Consider the following 12195-nt stretch of genomic DNA (forward strand, 5'->3'; position numbering starts at 1 on the left):
ACCCGAGTATAAGCCGAGACCCCTAATTTTGCCACAAAAAAACTGGGAAAACTTAATGACTCGAGTATAAGCCTAGGGTGGGAAATGCAGCAGCTACCGGTAAATGTCAAAAGTAAAAATAGATACCAATAAAAGTAAAATTAATTGAGACATCAGTAGGTTAAAGGGCCACTGTCACCCCCTCCAGCCGTTATAAACTAAAAGAGCGACCTTGTGCAGCAGTAATGCTGCCTTCTAACATGGTGGCTCTTTTAGTTTTGTGTTCATGTATTACTAAAATAAAGCGCTTTGAAACTTTTCAAAAATACCTGTCTTTGTCAACTGAGGCGGGTCTGAAGCCTCCTCTGTGAAGCGCCCAACTGCCATCACTCATCTCTTCTGGGGGCGATGGTCACCGCCCCCTGCGCGCTGTTCTTCTTAAATCCAGCGCCTGCGCTGTGCGTGCCTGCCTGGGGCAGGCGCATTGAAAATTGGCAGTCATAGCTCAGATGCCGGGTTCCTGACTGCGCCTGTGCGGGCAGTGCGGCCACCCTGTTACTGAATCCCCGCCCCGCACTGTGTTATGCATTATGCACAGTGCGGGGCTGGGATTCCTGGGCAGATTCCTGCACAGACCGACGCGGGAAAGCGGGGAACCTGGGGGAGCATCTGACATGCGCAGTGCGCATGCCCAGGAGTCCCAGCCCCGCACTGTGCATAATGCATAACACACTGCGGGGCAGGGATTCAGTAACGGCTGGAGGGGGGCGACAGTGGCCCTTTAAGTGTTTTTGATGGGCCCCAGCGGCCATTTTCCCGGAGGCCACCGCATCGCAGCAATGGAGCTGCCGGGGCCTCCGGGCTTTGAGGAAATGCCAGAGGAGCCCCGACTGACACTGCACTAAGATACGCCACTGCCCCACAGCACAGCACCCATGCGGCACAAAGAGGAGCAGCCGCTGCCAGCACAGAGACCCCACACTGCAGCTACAATGAGGTAATGGGGGATACTCCACTTTCCTGTGAGATGCCCCCTCTTAGTCATCGGGACCACTCCCCCCCCACCCACCATATACACATTGGTGTCTGCACCCGGCGTACAAGACCAGTTTTGTATTTTCCCAAGGGTAACAGGAGAAATTGGACCCCAAAAGTTGTTGTCCAATTTCTCCTGAGTACGCTGATACCCAATATGTGGGTGTAAACCACTGTTTGGGCGCACGGGAGAGCTCGGAAGGGAAGGAGCACTGTTTTACTTTTTCAACGCAGAATTGGCTGGAATTGAGATCGGACGCCATGTCGCGTTTGGAGAGCCCCTGATGTGCCTAAACAGTGGAAACCCCCCAATTATAACTGAAACCCTAATCCAAACACACCCCTAACCCTAATCCCAACGGTAACCCTAACCACACCTCTAACCCAGACACACCCCTAACCCTAATCCCAACCCTATTCCCAACCGTAAATGTAATCCAAACCCTTAACCCTAACTGGAGCCTTAACCCTAACTGGAGCCTTAGGGGGGGACATCACAGATCGGTGATCTGACAGTTTGCACAGCACTCTGTCAGAACACCGATCTGTCTCAGAGCACTGCAGCCTTACCAAGCGCCTGCTCTGAGCAGGCACTTGGTAAGCCACCTCCCTCACAGCAACGCGATCACATCGCGTTGCTGCGGGGGGCTCAGGGAAGCACGCAGGGAGCCCCCTCCCTGCGCGATGCTTCCCTGCACCGCCGGCACACCGCGATCATGTTTGATCGCGGTGTGCCGGGGGTTAATGTGCCGGGGGCGGTCCGTGACCGCTCCTGGCACATAGTGCCGGATGTAAGCTGCGATCGGCAGGTGACACCCGGCCGCGCTCCCCCCGTGAGCGCGGCTGATCGCCCTGGACGTACTATTCCATCCTTGGGAAGTAGGGCCCACCCCACATGGACGGAATAGTACGTCCAATGGCAGAAAGGGGTTAAAAAAGGATAAAAGTAGAACAAACTTTAAAAAAAAAAAACGAAAAGAAAAATCAATAGATTAAAAAAAAAAAAAAATTACAGTGAAGTTCACTCCACTAATGCCCTACCTATAAATTTACTTGGTGATATTTTTGCAAAAGAAAAACGGACGTTACTACCACTGCGACGTACGCTCCCCTAATGCACTAGCTAAAAAATGGACTCTGCGCTAACCTTTTTCTAAAAGAAAATCGGACGTCATTAACACTGGATGTCCGCTACTCTAATACACTGCCTACCTATAAAAGCTACTTTGTACTACCTACTTTATTCTAAATTTAAAAAAATAAAATAAATCAGATGTCACCAACACTGCAAAAAGTAGGTCCCTTGTTGCAGTCTCTGATCAGCAGCAATACTGATCAGAGGGCTGCGGGCACGGGGAGAGAATAAATGCTCAGTGGAGCATGCCGCGCGCACACGAAAAAAAGCGCAAAAAAGTGCACAAGGGAGGGACTGAAACAGAGATTGGGAAACACATCAGTCACACAGACCGCACAGGAGACAGATCGCAGGAAGAGTGAACTGGCCACCAATGAGCTCTTCTCTGTCAGAAAGCTCATTGTGACTTGAATGTTAGATGAAAAATTAGCCATGCAAGTAATGGGGGTCCGTGCAAAACATCGGACTGAACAGAGTCTTCGTTGTGCTATACCTGAACTATATAAGTGATTAGCATTTTTTGATGTTATGAGGAATAAAATAAAGGTGAAAAAAAAAGAAAACATTTAAAGTCTTTTTTTCTAAACTTAGCTTTTTAAAATAAAATGTAATTTTTCTCTGCTCATCCCATTTATTAATTTGCCGTATGCTCAACTGATGCTTTTTTCAAGAGGACATTATAAAAAGCACAGCACCCCTATTTCTGTGAAGGTCGTCCATCCCCATGCATCGCAGCTTAATGCTGGTGAATGAGGTCAGGACAGCAACACGCAAATTGCAAAGTCCGTGGCCCCATTCCCCTGCATTACGTTGCAATCTTTGGCCGTGTGACTGGTGTAGTGGCCAAATCGCCATGCAGCCCCAGACTAAAGATGATATTTCAGCATCAACAGCCATCACCAATAATCCAGAGAGGGGAGAAGTGCTGATTGTGGATTTTTTTTATTTTTTTATTTTATTTTTTTTTTTTGGGGGGGGGGGGGGGCGGCTTGAAATAAGGTGCAATTTTTTTTTTTTTTCATTATTTTTTTTATTATTATTGGTATAAGGACTTACCATAATTTTACCTTTGTATACAACTCCCTCATTAATGACTATAATGCACAGATCTTACAGTGGAAGCAGTAGTGCACCTCCCCTGCATGTTGTCAGACACAAAGCACCCAATATATGTGGCATTTATAAATGAAGTCAGTCACCTACTTGTATAGTTGTGTATAAACACAAGTATTTGAAATGTCTAAAAATTGTCATTTTGTTTAAATTTCCTCACACTCAGTAGTCTACATGGCAGCTCACTGATGCATCTGAATGGTGATGGTGATGATGATGATGAATTCTCCATTTATCCTTGACCCACGCACAGACCAGTGCTACCCGGCAGGCTCATGATCTTAGGAAGACTTCTCACTCCGTCAGCTGACCAGAGAATAAAGACATGTGAGCCCCCATAAGCAGCAGGCCCCACACGACAGAGCTGCATCTTGAAGTGACATTGCACAGCATGACGCATATAGGGGTAAATATACACCATCATATTTTAGGTGCAGGGGCCCTTTGAAGAGAAGGAATGTGTTTAGCTTTACATTTCTTTCCATATTTAGTAGATGTGCTGCAGTGAGTGCTACAGACCCTTTACTGACAAACATGTAACCAGGCCACGTAGCTGTTCATCAGCAAACACATTAGCACACCTTGTTATACAACTTCTACAATGGCACATGTATATAAAATGAGAATATCATGCCATCATCTCAATGGCCGGCATAAATACCCCCATAGCAGCAGATTCCTGCGGGGGGGGCCAGGTGCGAGATGTGGTTGCATTCTGAAAGGGGACAATTCCCTTGAAGAAAAAAAAAAGCAAAAAAAAAGCACTATAACAATTTACCAAAGGATTTTTTTTCTAGGATAAAAGAATTAGGGAATGTTCCCACTGGGCATTTCTGCTTTGGATCTACTGCAGCAGAAAAGCTGTAGAAAAGAAACTCCCTGCGGTATTTATAGTTGAGAAAACGACAGCAGGTAACGGTGCAAGTAATCCGCGCACGCACTCCGTTCGCAGTGAAATCTGCTATAAAATGTGCAGCATAAACTGAAATCCTGTACATTTCTAATCCACATTGAGTATTCTCTACATCGTTGGCGTGATATTTCTAAAAATCTCATGCACAACGTTGGCACTGTAAAATGCAGCAGGTTTTCAGTAAGGAAGATCCACAATGAATCTGCAGTGTCTGTGCGCTGTGGGAAGGGTCCCAGGGCGCACCAACTGTGAACTCACCAGGTGAGCATCGAGAAAACCGCACATGCTCAGTGGGGGTAAGGAAGCCCCCCCAACACTAGACGTCATTCACAGAGAATCATGGGGCCCATTGAACAGGACGTCTGCATTGGTGGAGTCATGTTAGACAGAGATAATCAAAAGTATATTAACCAGCTATAGATTGGGCCATTTCATCCCTTCCTGATAAAAGGCACATTTTCAATTTTTTTCATACCTGCAGTTTTAACAACTCTAAAAATGGATACTGTACAGATATTCAAATATTTGAATTTCTCGATACATGGAGCTTAATTTCTGTCTTGTATTTTTTTTTGCAGATATTAAGGAACAAAGTAAAAGAAAAATGGGATATATATTTCTTTTTTTATGACCACAACAATACACTTAAAATTGCATTACCCTTTCCATAAAAAATAAATAAATAAAAGTCTTTTATATAAAAATAATTTCTAACAGGAACGGGACTATTTTTTTTTCTTCATTTCACACACTGGCTGGTTGCTGGGGGGAGGGGATGTGCAATCCTCCTTGAATCACACCTATGATACAAGATCTTCATCCTGCTACAATACATTAATGATCTGTCAGTGTTTGCTCTGAGTCTATATTTACATATAGAGAAGACAGCATTTGTACAAGCCCAAAGCTCAGGAAAGTAAGAGCTGCGATTACGAGAACTGCTCTGGAGGCAACCAATGGTGGGGGCTGGTAATTTTATAGGACTGAGAGCAGGAGCTGAGAGGGACAGGGGAGGGAGGTAAGCAACAATCTGCTGTACAGAAACCGATGGGCTGTATGGACGTGGCTGGGATGTTAAGAGTTAGCTCCTCCCCTGGAGTTTAATTTATGCACGCACTGTCAGACAGAGTATTGGCAGTCACTAGTGGCCAGGCTCCATGGAAACCAGCTGTAAACTATGAAAGAAAAGCACTCACTGCAGGAAAATGACAGAATGACAGCAGATAGAAAAAGAAAGTCAATTGCAAACTTTCTTATTTCAATCTAACTAAAAGCAATTTAATATAAATGAAAATGCCCCTTTAATAGACCTTTGAGGGGCATTTCAAGATTAACGCTCACGATTTCTCCTGTGGGGCTTGTATATTAGTCACAGTTACAGGAGAAATTCAGTCGTGTCCACATACAGCTGACTGGGTCTACTAGGATCCAACAGCTCCCACTTTCTTCCTACATCTAGCGATAAAATGACTGCTGGGTCCGAAGGAAGGAGCATTGCTTTTGCCTTCTATACCATGTACACAGTGCTTGTTAATAAACGTTCTCTGCCCCCTCTTTGGGAAGTCCATCTGTGTGACAGGTGGTGACTCCCTGCTGCACGATTACCTGCAAGCAAGTTACTCTGCAATGGCGTTTTAGAGCATCAGTGCAGAGTAAAGTATGGACCACCTGGACGTTTAAAGTCTATAGGTGGTTCAGAAGTTGATAAAATACAACTATAGAATAGGTTGGGGGTTTTTTTGCTGCACGGTCTGCAGGGAAAGCTGAGGCCAGCCGATCCAGTCAATCATTTGAGATGGAGTTTGATCAATCTTCAGTTTCTACAGAAAGGAGGCAGAGTTTAGAACATAGCGAACGTTATAGGGGCTATATCCCTTGCAAGGCTGTGTGCTTAGTTTATACTGAAATATTGGGTTGAGACTCCTTTTTAAATTGTGTCCAAGTCCCTTAATAATGTTTCTCTGCACAAATCGGGATAACTTTATAGAATTTCTAAAATGGTCTACAAATAAAATCTGGTTCAGGTCAGGTACCAGGATCTATAAAATGCACATATGGTAGTAGAGGCAGCAGGAGATGGGGAGCAGTAGTTAGCAAGCAGCAGACTTAGCATTCACATGCCAATCGGGGGGAAGCAATGCCATGTGCGGTCACATTACAGCCACTGCAGCACAGATGCTTCCACAAGCTGTTTATTCACCAAGACCTTCCTTCTAATGACCAATCCCTAGGGCAGCTGCTGAGATCACAAGATTTGCCCACTTCTTGTTCTCCATGATCAGGTTGCTGGGAGTGCAAACACTTCATGAACACAGTTATGTCATGCCAGAATGGAAGGTGACAAACATCTCTATTAGAAGTGTATGGACACCTTAAAATAACAGTGCATCACCTGCCATAACAGAACATGGATCGCCTCTCTATGTAAAAATAATAATAATCTTGATAACCGCTGTTGGGGATTTTTTATGAGACTGTAGAAAAATACATTTTTTTTTATTTTTTTTCACTATATTCATTGTGTTTAGTATTGATCATCATTACTTTTGGATCGCCCCTCGTATAGCGCTAACATATTCCGCAGCGCTTTACAGTTTTGCACACATTATCATCACTGTCCCCGATAACCATAAGGGTACCGTCACACAGTGGCATTTTGATCGCTACGACGGCACGATTTGTGACGTTCCAGCGATATATCCATGACGTTCCAGCGATCTCGCTGTGTCTGACACGCTCCTGCGATCAGGGACCCCGCTGAGAATCGTACGTCGTAGCAGATCGTTTGAAACTTTCTTTCGTCGTCTAGTGTCCCGCTGTGGCGGCATGATTGCATGGTGTAACAAAGGTGTGCACGATATTGTATACGATGTGCGCATAGTAACCAACGGCTTCTACATCGCACATACGTCATGAAATTATCGCTCCAGCGTCGTACATTGCAAAGTGTGACAGCAGTCTACGACGCTGGAGCGATATTGTTACGATGCTGGAGCGTCACGGATCGTGCCGTCGTAGCGATCAAAATGCCACTGTGTGACGGTACCCTTAATGCCACAAGTGGCTTTCACCAGATGCCATGTATCTGCAAATCTAGGTATGGATCTATGTATAGATCTTTTGTATAACCTCATAAAAAAGCGAGTGGTTGCACCCTAATCTCCAGATAAATATGTACTTGGGCACAGAGATTGGCAAGAAATTACACAGTTATAATTCACATCTCCACACAGCAAATTTCACAGCAGACGTTTGTGTGGCTGAAATCTATCCCATAGATCTATTAATCTGATACAAGATTTATATCAGACATTTTTTGGAGCAAAGTGAGTAAGAAAGCAACAACAACAAAAAAAAAAAACAATATTCACAGACATGACGGAAATGGGCAACATGCACATCCTGTGTCATTAATCACATGTTGGTTAGATTCAGATAGCAACCTAAACCGTAACACCAAGTATACACACTGTATAGCGGCTTTATTGAAGGCACCTGCCTCATTGTACATGAGGTCTGATCTGTGAACAGAATGATAAGAGACGGGAAACCAGAGCAGAATGATATACAGGTTTGTGATAAGAATCAGTACAACTTGTAATTTTACAATCCGAGGCGCTTGTATACTTAGGAGTCCAGTGGGAGGTGCTACTAGTGATTGACAGCAATCCCTGCATGCACAGTCATACACAGATCGCTCATTAGAATCTTAAGTATACAAACACCGGGGAGATGGAGACGTCTTGTTTTTAGTTTGATGAAGAGGGACAGACCCGCAAAATGGGATAACCTTTTACAACGCTGTATGAGTAAAATTGTATCTTTCACCCAACCCCTGGAATGATAGTGCCAATTTTAGTGTCTTTTTCTACTATATACAAATCTACTCTGGTTTCGTGAACAGTCTGAAACTCCTCGTCAAGGCTATGTTGGGTGTCACAGGACCAAGGGATCCTTCCCTGTCCCTAACTCCGCTAGGGGTGAACTAGATAGCCCTGTTCCCCAGAGTACTTCTGATGGTGAAGATGCCGGGGCCGTGTACCTTGCCTTAACTCCTGAATCCGCCCTCAGTCTGTACCCATCCCCCACCCAGGGACGAGGGAAGTAGTAGCATACTGTAATAAACCAACCAGACTAACAAGGTAATATGAACAGGGATAACGAAAAATACCAAACATACAAATATACTCAGACAACAAAAGGAGTGCATCGGGGAGTGGAGGATGGGGTTAAACCAAAGTAGGAGAAGAAAGGTAATTATCACACACTCAAAACCTAGTAACAGTCACAGATAAAACGACCAAATGAGCCATCAACAATCTCCAGCCATGCAGCATAAGCTACCTCTGACAATGACTGCTAGCCAGGGCCCAGATTATATAGGAGATGGGAGCGGCTAACACCTGAAAGCCATAAAGCAGGAAAACTTCCAGGAGCTCTCAACTGAGCCGAATAACCCCTGCACTGCTAAAAGAAAGTTGCATCATTTAATATGAAGATGAAGTACTTATAATCAGTCCAGGAGTAGGAGAAATCAATCAGATGCTGTAGTCTTCTGGCTCCTGTCACGGTAAACCCATGACACTCCTCTGGGGAATGCAAGCACATCAGGGGACTCCAGCATCAGAAGTTTCTCTTGTTACTTTCACCCTTTAACTGGGCAAGGCTTTTAACAAGTTACAAGGTGTGCGCCCCCTTCTTGGATACCTCTGCTTTGCGTATTAATTTGAAAGATCGCGAGACATCACCCTCTTTTGATGTTACACAAAATGATAGATCAATCTGATCAGCTCCTCCTACTTTATAATATCCTGCTTGTAGATCACACACACCATTTTTAATATGACAGGTTCTCTTTATAAAGTTATTCATAAAAATCCTGATAGTGCCCTGTCAGAGTAGAGTGGTAGCCACGCATGTGCACCACTGCACCTTTCATTCTCTATGGGATAGTGGACATATCAGTCGGACAACCAACAATTCAAAAGTTACCACCTATCCTTTTGATGAGGACCTTTGAGCATGTTAAACTGACCCAATTGTGGGATAATCGCTGCACAGCAGAGTAAAACGTAAGTTTTTTTTTTAACTTGAACTTCTTCCCCTGCATAAGATTGACTAATCATAAGCAGACATTAACATAGTGGGAAAAGAAGAACACGCCTCTAAACAGCTTTGAACAGATGTTTGTTAGACATGCAATGACAGATAACCACACGCGCACAGTGAAAGGTCCTTAAACGTCGGGATTAATCCTATAAAGGCTTGTGCACCAAGCAAACTTTTATGCAGGCACTAAGGCAGAACAATGTGTCACTATTTGGCGCTTCTAAAAATGAACATTATTCTCCAATAAAAACAATGTGTTTTATGAAAAAACCTGTATACAATAAGAACGGTACAAGTTTGTGCCCAACGAGGGCTACGAGATGCATTAGTTCTAAGACTTAAATTTGAGCAAAGGTTCCTACAATAACAAAGAACATGGAAGCTGTATACAAGCACAAATGTTACATGAAGGCAGTCACATGGCAGTTTTGTTCGGGCTTAGCACCATCTGAGGCAAAATACACATTTGTGACATCTGAGTTTTAAGGCGTTTTCACCTACAAAACATTGAACTATGCTGCAGAGACATCTACAGAACGCCCTGAAATCTGTGAAGCTTGTGTTCTTCTTGTGGATAGAGTTTGAATCCCATATTACAACTGATTGCACTTTATATTGCTGCTGCGGAGTTTGGAATGGGGCCATAAATCTGGTGATACACGAGTTAAAAAGAAATCTTCCACCAATCTCAAAATGTAGCTAAAAAGATGTGAACCCATCTGCAGCCAGGAACCAGGATGCCACAGTGGGACAACAATTGGGCGCCTGAGAGAACAGGACTATATCAGTAAGTTAGCTACCTTATGTGCAGATCATTTAGCTACATTTTAATGAAGAGACACGAATCCTCAATTTGGAATAGTGGGCATATAAGAGCAAAATTTAGTTTATGCTTTTAGTGTAATTTTAGCCTCTTCATAACTTATTACGGTATCTCAGCTGTGGGACAATTTTAAGAGGATAAAAAGATACTAAAACCAGAGTTACCTATGCTAAAGAGGTAGTCTCAATTAGCATAAGAACATCAGAAAAAAGGGACATCCAGATGTATTGTTTAAGATTATTGTACTTGTTTTTATGTATACCCCTCCCCACATGTAAAGCGCCATGGAATAAATGGCGCAATAACAATAACAATAATAATAATTGGGGCCCCTCTTGTGAAGCAGAATGGAGAACTACATAGGGCAGCACGGTCACTCAGTGATTAGCCTTGCAGCGCTGGAGTCCTGGGTTAAGATGCCACCAAGGACAACATCTGCAAGGAGTTTGTATGTTCTCCCCATCTTTGCATGGGTTTCCTCCCACACTGAGTCAGGAATCTAAATTGTGAGCCCTATTGGGGACAGCGATGATGAAGTCTGTAAAGTGCTGTGGAATATGATGGCGCTATATAAGCAATGCATAATAAATAGGAAAAAAAAAAAATACCGTACTCTATAGAAATGGTTCCCAGTCTGGGAGAAGAGGTGGTCAACTAAAATAAACACATTCTTGGGGGTTCCTTGTTGCTAAGGGTTAACAGATCATTGGCTTAGCTGATGCGGCAAGGGCAGGGATGGAAGGTTTCCACCAGGGATGTGAAGTGTGTAAGCCAAACCTCCGACCCCACAGCACGGCCTCACTATTGAGCATGTACATAAAGTGCAGCACAGATCCAGCTCAGCTAAAAGCAGAGATCCAACAGGACAGACATTTAGGCTATTTTTCCCGATAAAAACGCTATAAAACCACACAAAAAAAACAGCATACAATAAGCATCCCATCATTTAAAATGAATTCCGCATGTTTTGTGCACATGATGCGTTTTTTTCATAGAAAAAAACGCATCGCAGTAAAAACTGCAGCATGTTCATTAATTTTGCATTTTTTTTGCGGATTTCCCACTACAAAATGCATTGGGAAGTGTCCGGAAAAAAACGCGGCAAAAACGCACGCGGTTTTCTTGCGGATTTCTTTCAGAAAATGTCTGGCTTTTCTCAGGAATTTTCTGCGAGAAATCCTGAACGTGTGCACATAGCCTTACAGGACATTTCAGAGCTTTCCCAAATTCTTCTGAAAATATTTACAGTAAATACTGCATTGTACTACTGTACCCAATTTATTTTATATTTTAGGAGCCGGTCCATTTAATACAAACTCCACAGCCCTAATTTCCACCAGACAGGAGAAAAGAAGTATACAAGAACACAGCAGCCATCTGGAGGGCAAAAGCAATATTTTGGAACCTGTCTAATGAAGTAGTCATTAGGAAATTAAGCATGAAGCTGCCAAGATGCCATTTGCCACCAGTTTTGCCATATTTCAGAGCTCCAACGTTACTGGAGTAACAAAAAGCACAAGGTGTGCGATACTCAGGGACATGGCCAAGGTAAGGAAGGCTGAAAAACGACCCCCTTTGAATAAGAAACATAAGAAAACGTCAAGACTGGGCCAAAAAAATATCTTAAGACTGACTTTTCAAAGGTTTTACGGACTGATGAAATGAGAGTGACTCATGATGGGCCGGAGGCTGGATCAGTAAAGGGCAGAGAGCTCCACTCCAACTCAGACGCCAGCAGGGTGGAGGTGGGGTACTGGTATGGGCTGGTATCAAAGATGAACTTGTGGGACCTTTTCGGGTTGAGCATGGAGTGAAGCTCAACTCCCATACCTACTGCCAGTTTCTGGAAGACAACTTCTTCAAGCAGTGGTACAGGAACAAGTCTATCGTTCAAGAAAAACATGATTTTCATGCAGGACAATGCTCCATCACATGCCTCCAACTACTGCACAGTGTGGCTGGCCAGTAAAGGTCTCAAAAAAGAAAAATAATGACATGGCCCCATTGTTCACCTGATCTGAACCCCATAGAGAACCTGTGGTCCCTCATAAAATGTGAGATCTACAGGGAGGGAAAAACAGTCCACCT

The 12195-nt window shown here is 43.8% G+C and overlaps 1 protein-coding gene across 1 annotated transcript in view; it reads right to left on the reverse strand.

The window, feature by feature from the left end:
- Nucleotides 1–12195, reverse strand: part of TSC22D1 (TSC22 domain family member 1) — a 123991-nt gene that overhangs the window by 76533 nt on the left and 35263 nt on the right. The gene's annotated exons all lie outside the window — the stretch shown is intronic.

The sequence above is a fragment of the Ranitomeya imitator genome, chromosome 3, assembly GCF_032444005.1.
Source record: "Ranitomeya imitator isolate aRanImi1 chromosome 3, aRanImi1.pri, whole genome shotgun sequence".
In the NCBI taxonomy this organism is placed as follows: Eukaryota; Metazoa; Chordata; class Amphibia; order Anura; family Dendrobatidae; genus Ranitomeya; species Ranitomeya imitator.